At 43.7% G+C, this 12,106-nt stretch overlaps 1 long non-coding RNA gene across 3 annotated transcripts in view; it reads right to left on the reverse strand.

Moving 5' to 3' along the window:
* Positions 1 to 3,972: 3,972 nt before the first annotated feature.
* Positions 3,973 to 12,106, reverse strand: part of LOC311599154 — a 139,606-nt gene continuing 131,472 nt past the window's right edge. For 2 of the 3 annotated variants that reach the window (XR_014779788.1, XR_014779789.1), the window contains exon 7: positions 3,973 to 8,118. This is a non-coding gene — a long non-coding RNA (uncharacterized lncRNA). Of the gene's footprint in view, positions 8,119 to 11,456; positions 11,507 to 12,106 lie in introns of all 3 variants that reach the window. The other variant, XR_014779790.1, reaches the window with a different exon arrangement.

The raw sequence follows: 12,106 nt of genomic DNA on the forward strand, positions 1-12,106 counted from the left end.
TTGGAGCTAGGCACAAACAGCTCCTTTGGCATGTCTCATGAGCTCACCAGCTAGCATTCTCCCTGCCGGCTTCCTTCCTGGGACATGAATGCTTTTGCTCCGGAGAAAGAGACCTGTATCTTAGGAACCTATCAAAAACATTTGAATGCAGTACCTTGGCCATCTCTGCTCTTGCTACACACTGCCCCCCCCCCCAACCTCCCTCTTAACCTCTCTGCCTGAGAAGAATTTAAATGGCACATTTAGTCACTGCACATTGTGCTTCCTGCGCTCCATGCTGAATAAAAGCGCTTGATTGAAGCGCGTATAGTAACCGCGTGGGTGGGAGGGGCCAGGTTTTCTTCTCAGCATGGAATGCGCTTAGAGACATAATAAGCAGCCACCGTACAGGCGCAGATGAGAGTGCTGGCATTGTCTCTTCTCCAGTAAACGATTTTTCATTAGACTTGATGTGTATTTCCAATAAGAAGGCAGCTCCGATGTGTGGACATAGCTAAAGGATGCTTAAGCCTTCATCCCCCGAGGCAATGGACCTCGGAAACGCTGGTCCAAAAAATAAAAAAATAAAAAATCAGATGATATTCCTATGTAATTGGTTTTCTTAATTCATGGGATTTCTAGGACATCTCAAAGCAGGGATGGATGAGTTTGCAGGTTCCAGCTGAGCACCACTGAAACACCAGGCTCCATTGTTGATGATCAGCTGACCTGCCAGCCCCTCCCCCATCAGCCCCCCATCCCACCCCAGGCTCACATCAGGAAGTGCACTCAAATATTCAGCCTCTAAGCCCACGAGACAGGACAAGCCGGGCATAAATCAGGGCGATTTAAATTCCTCATTTCCTGGCGTTTTTCCAGGGATAAGCCTCACACATCCCTAACATCAGACTGTCCCCCTATCAGAGGTGAGGGCCTGAGTGGATCCCAGCAGCTGCAGCCCCAAACATCAAACAGAAACAGCAGCTTCTGCTACCCCACAGGCCTTCGGAACGCTTTCAGATGTTCCTGTAAGACTCCTGAAATGAGACCAAGGGCAGATTTTTATTTCTCCCAAATTTCTAATAGGCCCTTTTCATCTTCGCTTGTAACTATCTCTGGATTTTTTTTCCAGACCTTATTAATCCATCTCTGGGTACCCACAATGTTTCAATAACATGTGATCAGGAAGTCAGTGGAGAAGGGAAACCAAATGGCTTCTGAGTGGATGGGGTTGATCCCAGCTCCTTAAAGTGAACTCAGATGCCACCTGTATCAGAAAGCCAGAGTCACATGACCAGCTTGGGCTTCAGGCATCTGAATGAGCCCATCCTGAACCAGAAATAGCTGGGGAGATGGTTCCCAACAGGAGAGCTGGGCAAACCATCCTTGATGACTGGAGGTAAAGCCCGGGAATCTTCATGGTGCAGCCGCAGGGCCAGGCACATGGAGAGACCAGTTAACATTCACTGCGCCGACCTGATTGTGGCATTTGTTGTGTGTGTATCTCCAGAGAAAAATAATTGCTCACATTGTCATTTTCCTATTGTTTTTTTTTTTTAATTTACTTCTCAGTCAGATTTGTCCCTCGTGTGTGAATTCATAGTAAATAAAATGTAAATATGGTAGATGAGAGTGAGGTGAGTATGAATAAACCACAACGATATACATGTATGAAAATATAGCAGAACTACTCATTTGTACGTTAACTTTTTTTTTTAAATCAATTAAATACAATATGGCAGAGTCTTGACTATGGATGCCTCCAAGTTTCACTCTACATCCCTTTATGATGCATAATGTTGGCAGTCTAGCTCCAGAAGAGACCTCAAGGGAAGAAAGAGAAGGAAGGGAGGCAGCTGTAGGGGGCCTGGTCTGGTGCTATGCATTCAAATGCTAAATTACTGGCCCCCAAGATCTGATTGCAGTCAAGCCAAGTATGAGTGCGTCCTCATGTACACTCATCTTTGTTGTGCAAACTCTGCTCTCCCTAATTTAAAGTTATTGGTTAATAAAGTTGCCGAAGCCTGTAACTGGGCAGAAGAGAAGTTGGTGGAGCTTAGGTTTCCAGGCTCAAGGCTAAATGGGGACCGCAGGCAGGAGAAGAGGGAGTCAGGAGAGGAAGCTGGAGAAAAAAGAAGTGTCGCCGTGGGGGAAGAATAGACCATGAGCACGTAGCCAATGAGGGCTGGCCTGATGGAACAGAAGCAGCCGGGCAGGGACCGTTATCACAAGAAACATGGGGTGTGTAGCTGGGAAATAGCAAAAAATAAAAAAAGCTTAGAGGGTTGATATCTGCCCTGTTATGGCACTTTCAAGCTTTTATAAATCCAAAAGGTCTCTGTCTTGATTATTTGGGAGCTAACACACGTAGCGAAGCCCTCTAGAGTCTAGTCTCCTCAATTCCACAACAGGCAGACTGGGAGGAGCAAGAGCATCCGTATACATCTTGGATGGGACAGAGGCAGTACACGTGGAATGGAGCACTGGGACCAGCCAGGCAGTACGGAACAACCAACCACCCTCCTGACTCATCCTCTGTCTGGGCATCCACCACCGACGCCATCTTGGTTGCCTCTGTCATGCAGGGGTCTAGGGATTCCCTAAGATTTCTTGGGACCAGCAAGGAGTGGAAACTCTCCTCTCACTTCTCTGTGCAAGGGCAGAAGTTTCATTTCTCTAGGAGATTCCCTAGCAAATTAAGGGAAACAGAGCCAGTTTCTATGAAAGCATGAAAGCGTGAAAGCATGGGAGACCCCCGAGCCCAGATGTTCTCAGCTACCTTTGCCTGGCTTCGGAGTGTGGCTTACTTGGCACTGGTCCTGGACCCGACCTAGAAACCTGCCCCATTCCACTGTCTGGGTCGGTTCCTAACATGCACTCGCTCCACCTCTTAACCAGGAGTCATGTTACATTCACCCCACTTCCAGGCCTAGCTGGAACCCCAGCCTTCCCAAGCGTCGTTCCAGACGCCTTTCTTGGAGAGATAGATATGTGGATGCAAAGGGACTTGGTAGACAGGAGACCAGAGCTGATTCTTTCAGTTGTCACTGACAGGCTAGGTGACCTTGCACAAACTAGTGACTGTCCCTGAGTCTCAATATCTTCCTGATAAAAGGAAGCGACTGTGCTGAGCTGTGACAAGATTTAAAAAAAAAAAAGGATATGAAACACGTAGAACATCCTCTTCACCAAGTCGCAGGACAGAAGGCTGCCTCCCCTCCCCCACCTCCACCCCAGGCAGCCATCCTGCTGGGCTCACCGCACGTACTTGTATTCCAACTCTCTCTTCCTGGGGTAGCCTGCCCCAGTCTGTGACTTTAGCATGAAGAAAGTGCTCGAGATGGAAGGAAGAAAACTGGGTCTTTAGGATACCTGAGGATGAGGCAGTAAATCAAAATGACATGAAAAGACTCAAACTAGAGAATGGAGGATCAATCATGACGGAGAGGAAGGACAACAGTGTTCAGACCCGAGAGACCTGGACTTATCCTGCCGTGTCTTCTTTTTGTGGATGCTTGAATGACATTTCACTCCTCTCTCTCTCTCTCTCTCTCTCTCTCTCTCTCTCTCTCTCTCTCTCACACACACACACACACACACACACACACACACACACACACACACAAAACAGGGCTGGAAATATCTTCTAATTAAATGAAGATAAATAAATAAAATCTAGACAGTAACAGGATGGACCATTGATTAATAACACTTTAATCATTACTATGGCTGTGAAGTCACTTAGCCTTGCTTGTACCTTTGAGGAGTTTTTTTGTTTGTTGGTTGGTTTTTTTTTGTTTTATTTTGTTTTCGGTTTTAGAGAGCCAAGGTGAACTACAGGCTGCTGTTCATACCCCCATGCTCTGCATCCCTTGGAGGGGGTGGGGTGGGGAGGAGGTGTAGGGAGGAGGTGGTGGGGAGCAGGCTCACACAGCCTGAGTGCAGGCTGGCAATTCCTAGGGAAGGCTTCTTGCTCAAGTTGGCAGCATGAAAAGGACCCCTAGAGATGTAGACCTCCAATGGTCACACCAGTTCCCAAGGCCATGGGAAAGACTAAAGGACATTCTTGCTGTCAAAATGACCAGAGGTAATGTACTACTATACAAAAATTACTACTGCCAACATTGTTTATTACCTAATTAAAAACAGGTAGAAGAGGATTTGAATGTTCTCATGACATTCCTAAATTTATTATTACACAACATAAAATCATACCAAAATTACACTGCAGCCATAAGGATAAAATAATTATCCCTCATTAAAAACATACAAAATGATTGTAGAATAGCATTGACATTAAAGGATAGAAGCCAGATATATGTGTGTGTGTGTGTGTGTGTGTGTGTGTGTGTGTGTGTGTGTGTGTGTGTACAGTCAGTAGAGGAAAAACATAATGAGGACTTGTACAGCAAATGTCCTTCCACATCTATAAGTAGAATACTCTTTCTCAAAGAAAGACTAAAGGCCGCCATTCAAGGTCAAACACATTTTCACAGCAACACCATGGGGTTATTTTCCTTTTCTAGTGAAAAGGACAGACAAATAGCCTAAGGCAAAGGAACTGTTAGGATGCTGGTGCTGTGGCTCAAGGTGGCAACCACTGCCTGATGGAACACTTTCACTGCAGTGCATTTCAACTGAACACACACACACAAACACACACAGTTCCAACTTCACTTGAAAATGTCCCATGCAAAATCTAGTAGCAATAGTGACAGGTGTCATATTGATATAGAGTGCAATGTGTCAACACTGAGAAGCCCTGTGTACGGTAGTGAACCAGTTTATAGATGACTAATACTACAAAGCCCTGCATGGCGAAAGAGCCACCGCACAGGCAAGACAAGCCAGTGGACTCCCATGATGTCATCACTGTGATCCGGCTGACACTCTAAATACACACCACGCGTTGCTGAGTTTTGTGTATTGTCAAAGGAAAACATCCGTAACTACCTTAAAACGCAGATAATTACATAGTCCAGCCTGTTCCGACTAATTTTTTTTCTGTATGTATCTTGATTATCTTCAAACATTTCTGGGAAAAATACCACATGACAATAGATTGAATGCAGAAGCTCTAAGAATCCAGTTGTCTTTAATTATGCCAGATATCACAGAAATTCATGAAATTGGGGGAAATGCTGCTCTCTTCATCAAATCTCCATTGTTTTAGATGATATAGTTGTTTTTAAATAAAAATTTCTGGTAACTTAATGGAATTGTTTTTAAGTTAAAAAAGTTATTATGTTTAGTTTTAATTTCTAGTCACTATAATCGTATCACTAGATCCAAGCTATACATTTAAATGCTACTAGAGACCTACAATACTTTTTAAGAGGATAAAGAGGTTCTGAGACCAAAAAGCATGAGAACATTTTTCTGATATAAGAAAAAGGAATCTAATTGTCTAAGTGTAAGACTGAACTCTGTCCTACAGAGAAACATAAGAACTTGGGTGTGTTCTGTACAGAGACTTCCAGAAATGCAGTGGATGGTGAAGTCATGGTAGACTCTGCTTCTCGGTTTAAAATGTGACCAAGTGTCATTGACCGCTCCATGACCTCACACCAGCAGTGGCAATACTGAGCGCGATGGCAGCCACGCTGACACATCCTTCCCGTACTTGTGTCAGCTCTGTGGCTTAGTGGATATAGCGTAAGGCTCCCACATTTCACTTGGTCCTCTGCCGCGGCTGTACGCAAGGATGTGCACTATTTCCCTTTTTACCATTAAGCCATTGTGATATTTTAGTTATGTATCTAGATGATTTATATCAAAAAACCTCATGACGCTTAGGAAAGGGTCATTGTTTTAGCAAGAAGTGGAGGCTGTCACAAGAGCTCTGAGCTTTATTCGTAGAGAGAGGGTAGCTGAAGCTGCAAGGGAGAGTCAGCTTGGGAGATGCCTGCTTTGCGGAGGCGCACACTTACAAGTGATGGAAGAACGGGCAGAGCCCAAAAGTGAACACTGCCCACGCACACTGGTCCTCTCTGCTTACTCTTCAGCTACTGACCGATGCTTCAGCAACACTCACAGTTCCGTCTGCTCACCAACTAACCCAGCATCCTTTCCCTCCCTGGCTTGTCCTGCCTGCATTCTTGAATCAAAAGATACGTCAACCCATCTCCGAAACACACGTTACTAGCCAGGCTTTCTTGAGCCCCAGATCTCATTTCACGTCCAACGTAAGCTCTACGGCTTCCGCCTAAAACACCAGGAGACGCTCTTGACACTTGAACTCAGACAAGGCAGGTGTCAAAAGGACAAAGGAGAGAAAGGAAGTGCGGGCATGTGAACTTGACGTTAAGCTTCTGTCAACCCTGAGATGTCTCTCCTGGTCTCAGCTAAGGTCTTTGTCCTCTTCTGCCCAGGAGTTTGGAAACTCACTCAATTTCACATTTTTATAAGATGGCTAACAGTGTCAGTCTCTTCACCCATGATTAAAATCCAGTTGTTTATTTATAGTGCCATTTATTGCTGAAAGCTCTTCTTTAAAAAAAAAAAAACAATAATTGCTTCTTCAGATAGTTTTCCTCTATCTGCCAGAAGGTGTCATTTTGGAATAAGGCCATTCAAACTTGCTCAAATCTGGGTGATAACTCAACAAAAATGAGGTCAATGTAAATGACTAGCCACGACGGGGGGAATCTGTTAAATTAAATCGAGAGCAAGCAGCAACACATCATGTGGTGAGAGCTACACGTGTCAAATGAAGGAGTGTTATGAGGATTAATGAGTCCGTTATTAAAAAACGCTTTGGGATTCTTGGACGCATGGCGTTGCTGAAAGTGGGGGCAGGGCTGGCATTTACAGATTGCAGTTACATCAAGGCTTATAACAGACTCTGGGGAAATATAGAGAAAGCAAAATGGAAGAACTTCAAACATGTCTTCCTTATTGGCCATGGTCTTTTTTTTTTTTTAAACTACATTCATCAGTCCAAATACTTAATTCGGCAGAACATGTAGGCAGGCACAAAGTTCTACAAAGTGTAGTCTAAGAGAGAAATACCCAACCAATTCAGAACGGATGTAGTCTTAGTCTCCACTGTGGTTGTATAATAACCTCGTGTCAAATGGAGAGCGTCAAAAGGTCCTCTCTCACTTGAAGTACAAGTCTAGTCAGAGGCAGTGGCACAGCTCTAGGCTGTCCTCTGCTAGGGTTGAATTGTTGCAATGCCCGCTGTCTCTAAGCCCTCACAGGTCTCAGTAAACAGCAGAGTGACAAAATTTCTTCTCCTTCCCCACCTGGGGAAGCTTGCACAGTGAAGAGCAGCCTCCCCTTTGAAAGTTGCACAAAACTGTGGTGAGACGCCTCCATGTGTTTGCAGCATCACATACCACCCCCACCCCCCGGTTCTCTGATAGCAGTAGGAAGCAGTTTGTTGACATGGAATCTTAGTTTGAGTAACTCCATTTGGGTTGGTCTGCTGGGGCCCACTGTAGAAGCTCAGCCTAAGTCGATGGCCTCCTGTGCATTTTATTTCACAGTAGTGGGAACTATCACGTTATCCGTGGATGGCCCAGAGAAATGACACCATCCAACCTACACCGCATGACACCTCCTTAACACGCACACACTTGAAATTTAAAATATTTCAACAGTATAAAAATTACTTCATGGCAGGACACAAATAATCCCAAGACAAACTTTCATCCTGCCTACTATTGGAGCCTGGGTTCTTGCAGCCCTGGCAAGCTGGGTTCTGCCACCCATCCTCGGTAGGCTAAAGAGACAATTAATAGCCCCAAAACAGAACATTGAGACGTATTCAATGGGGCTACATTGGAAAGAGGAAAATTAAAGAGGCTTAGTGACTTCGCAAGTGTTGACCTGAGATTTAGGTATAAATAAAGGGTTAGAAGGATGCACAACTAAGTGGCCTTGGTCAAGGTGTGGCCCCACCCATCACTAACCCATCATAGTCTGAGATCCAATCTCCCCTACAAGATGGACCACAAGTTGTCAGGATTGTGTGTATTCCAGGAGACAAGCGGCCCTCTGGCTGGCACTAAGGCCCTGTCCCCTTCCTTCTTCCAGCGGGAGACTCCTGAGGAGATTCAGTTTGATGGATTCATTGTTCCAAAAGTCCCACAGGCAAAGGGTTGGGTATTGCTTCCATCCAGGGCAGTCACACTGCTGTGAAAGGAAGGAAGAGACACCAAAAGGTTAAATGTCTACTTGATTGAGGTTATCCTTTTAATTTATGGCATTTTTATAGTTCCACTAAATGTGATGCTATTAACCACTAGATAAAATAATGATGTAAAGGTTATATACCTACATAACATATTGCATAAACTGTAATAACACAGTTTTAAATAGTACAATATGAATATGTAGGTAAGCTTGGTTCAGTGCTAGCACTGACAAGGCATCTGTGCTATAATTGCCCAGCCCTGTCCCCACAGGTGATCATAGTTATCAAGTTCTCTTGGGTCACCTCAGAGATTGTCTGTGGTTTACAGACATAATATATTATTTTCTGTAGAGACCTCTGCCCCCTCCATAGATTCTACTCTATTTTGGTTTTCCTTTTCTGCATGTAACAATGTATTTTAAGATCATCTTTCATCAATAAGTACAAATAGTTGTTTATATTGACTCTACAATTTTGCGCACATACATAGGCCATAATGGAGTCAATCACTAATAGCATTTAGATTTTAATGTCTTCTCTTGCTATAAATAATAATTTAATGAATGTGCTTGTGAATGAAGTGTTGTATACATGTGCAATGCAAAATAGGACAAACCCTTTCAAATGAAACTCTTGGATTAAATGTCCTATACATTTAATTTTATTAGATATTGCTCAGTTACCCTTCCATACTTAGCCTCCCAACCATATGATGAAAATTTAAGAATTTATCTATTATTTAAGGGCTAGAAAGGAATGAATGGCACATAAAAAAGCTAACAGAATTTCTGTGAGGAGAAAGGGCCTGCTCCTGGTTGTTCGGGCCTCCTGAAGACACTGCCAAAAGAAGGTCCAGGAAGGGCAGCCATGTTGACATTAATAGATAGGTAAATCAGGTAAATGGCATAGTTTTGAGTGCAGGGTTAGGAAATAAACTTGATCAAAAGGCAAAGCGTAGAGCCAGGAACCAGGGGTAGTAGGCATGGATGCAGATGCAGCAAATATGAAATTAAGACTGTAAATTGCCTGGCTTTTGCCATCAGCCTATCCACCGTTGTCACAGGAAAGAGAAACTGTGGAGCGGTGTCTCCTAGACAGCGTTGTCTTCCACGAGAAGATGTCGATTATGTCATCCAGGAAACCCCACGTTGACTTGTTCTATTTTGCAAAGCAGGGGCAGTTAGTTCCTGAGTGTGTAGCCACTCGATCAAAATGTCAAGGCCAGATGAATGCTCTTGAGAGCAGGCTAATGGCTAAAACGGCCTCACCGGCCAGCAGTCCATCTGCATCGCGCCGGGACTGATGATCACATGGGTGCTTCAGTGGCCAGCGTATTGTGAATGTCAGAAGTTAATCCGAAGCCACCCTGGGCACAGAATGTTTGGATCCAGTTATTAGTTTAATAATCCAAGGAACTCAAATAATTATTAAGAGGTGGGTGGATTTTGATAGAGGTCATATACTTAAGTAAGCTACTGTATATATTAGCATAGCATATGCTACTGAATAATGTGATAAATATATGTACTTAATGAGATGCTACTTCTTGCCAGTCACTGTCCCCATCTGACTGCATGACTTCACAATTCTAGGTGTGCTATTATCCCCACTTCACGAACAAGGAGATTGAAGCCCACGTTCACAAATTCTGTCACAATTAGCTAATAAACGGATGAAACAAAAATTGTGGCCCAAGCATGGAAGACTTTCAACCCATCTTTCTACTGTTCTAAGAGGCTCAGATTACACATGGGAGTGAATGCCATAGTTCACTCAGCACTCGCACCATTGTCACATATTTCTTTCTTCGAGCTGTCTCACTGAGTCAGTGGATGGCAGTGTTTATGACATGCAATTAAATCTTTGTCTCACACTCAAGCCATCCCTTCTAAATAACATGTGATGCCTTTTGTGCAGAGGATGGATTAAGCTTCAGCCCTGGGAATAGTGTGTTTGTAGTGCTGACTTTCCTTGCAACACATATCTGCTCACCCTGGGCACCGGGGATGGCTCAGCATTTACACTCTACATTTTTCACAGCGCATTTGGTGCCTGCAACACTTTTTTTTTAAACCCTGGATCATTAGAGAAACCACTAGACATTCTAAAACCAAATTGAGTTTAAATACATTTTCCTTGACACATCTGTTTTGTGAAATGTATCCCATGAAGCCAACATTAAAAGCAATGCCATTAAGAGGGCAGAAGGTAAGCTCATTTACTTGACCAAATTGTGTAACACAATGAATTAATATGGTAATGTGCCTTTGGAGACCACAGCAGATAATAGGGGTGAACAGAGGAGCTTGAGCCTGGTTTTGGAAAAGCAAAGCCAATTCATCATTGTGTTATGGCAATATAAGAGAACATTTCTCATCTCTCACTCGCCTCCCCCCGCCCCCCAGTTCTGACTGACTTCTTAAACACCAACTTTGACCAGTAAGACTCAGTTTCCTTACACTGCTGCTCACACTGATGCCAAGGGTAGGGGGTGGGGGTCTCTCTTGTTTGTATTTTGAAGCAAAGCAAATAAGGACAATTTCAGGCATACATGAGAGCTGGAAGGGGCTCGGGGAACTGTCCCGCGCCCCTCAGAACAGTTAGCAGAACACTCCTTGCATAGACATTGTTTTTTCTCGACTATAGCCTTAAATATTCTCAATATAGAAAAATTTAAAAGACACAGGTAGGCATAAGGGAGAAACCACAAAACCATCCATAATCCCAACTCTCAGAATACCATTGACGTTATAATGTATTTATTTTATGTGCCATTAAATATTTTTTAAAATATAATTTAAGTTCCTGTGATAAAATAGCTTTAAAATGCTTCTGAAGTTTGAGCATTTTGTTTCTGGTTTATTATGATGACTTGATTATATTTTGCAATGAGAGAGTGAAGAAAAACACTTTGATGTAAGCATTTTACCTCGTTGGTCTCCTTCAGGAGGACTTGTGAAACTGGGATTTCTAGGCCTAGAGGCATGGGCAATTGTGCCATTTTCCTACCAGATTCACCGGGTACCGTTCAACCTCCTTTTTCTGAACGTCTCAGCAAGTTCCGATGCTACCAACCCCTACATCTTCCTAAACCCTATCTCCTGTGCTCTGGGGCCCAATTTCCCAACCATCTCTGCTTCTTCCCTTTACAGCAGCCCTCTGGGACCCTTCCTCTGTGTGACCATTGATACTGAAGTTCCTTAGGCTCCTCCTCCTGCCACTATTCTAAATGGGCTCATCTACATGCAGGGCTTTGCTTGCCATGTCAAACCAGTGTGGCAGTCCTCATCTGCAGTCCCACAATGCTGAGGCAGGAGGATCGGGAATGAAAGCTAACCTGGGCTATGTAGTAAGTTTGGTTCCGGGCTAGGCTGGATGGCATCCACTCTGTCTCAAAAACAAAAACAGATTAGTAAGAACAAAACAAAACAGAGTTTCCATTATTGCCTTTGTCTCGGGATCCATGTGTGTCCTAGGCTTCCAGTCAGACACCCCCACACCCCTGCCAGTGTCCCACCCAGCCCTTAAAATCCTTGTGTTGCCACAGCAATCTTGGGCTTCCTATGCCTTATTTCAGAAGAAGGGTGAAATTTACTCCTGATTATGTGTATCACTCCTGATTAAAAGGACTGTGTTTTGAGTAACGCACTTAGTAGACTCTCAGATAGTGTCCAGGATATAGGTTTTGGTGTGTTGACTGCACAAATGAAGGTCTCCCCCACTGATAACTGGACCACACCTTTTGTTCTCTGGCTGTCAATCCTCTGTTCTAACAACGATCTCTTTGGGTGCTTTGGGTGCTAAAATTACCCAACACATGATAAATACTATAAATGCAAAAAAGCCAAAGCTTAATAGTGAAACAAACAAAATAACACAGGATAATGGCTTATGAAACATGCTAAAAACTTGATAAATTGAAGCAAAATCTAGTTTACAGTTTAGACAAATTTCCTCCAAGAATTAGTATCTTCAAATATTTAGCCA

The sequence above is a fragment of the Acomys minous genome (genome assembly GCF_964271855.1).
Source record: "Acomys minous genome assembly, chromosome: 6".
In the NCBI taxonomy this organism is placed as follows: Eukaryota; Metazoa; Chordata; class Mammalia; order Rodentia; family Muridae; genus Acomys; species Acomys minous.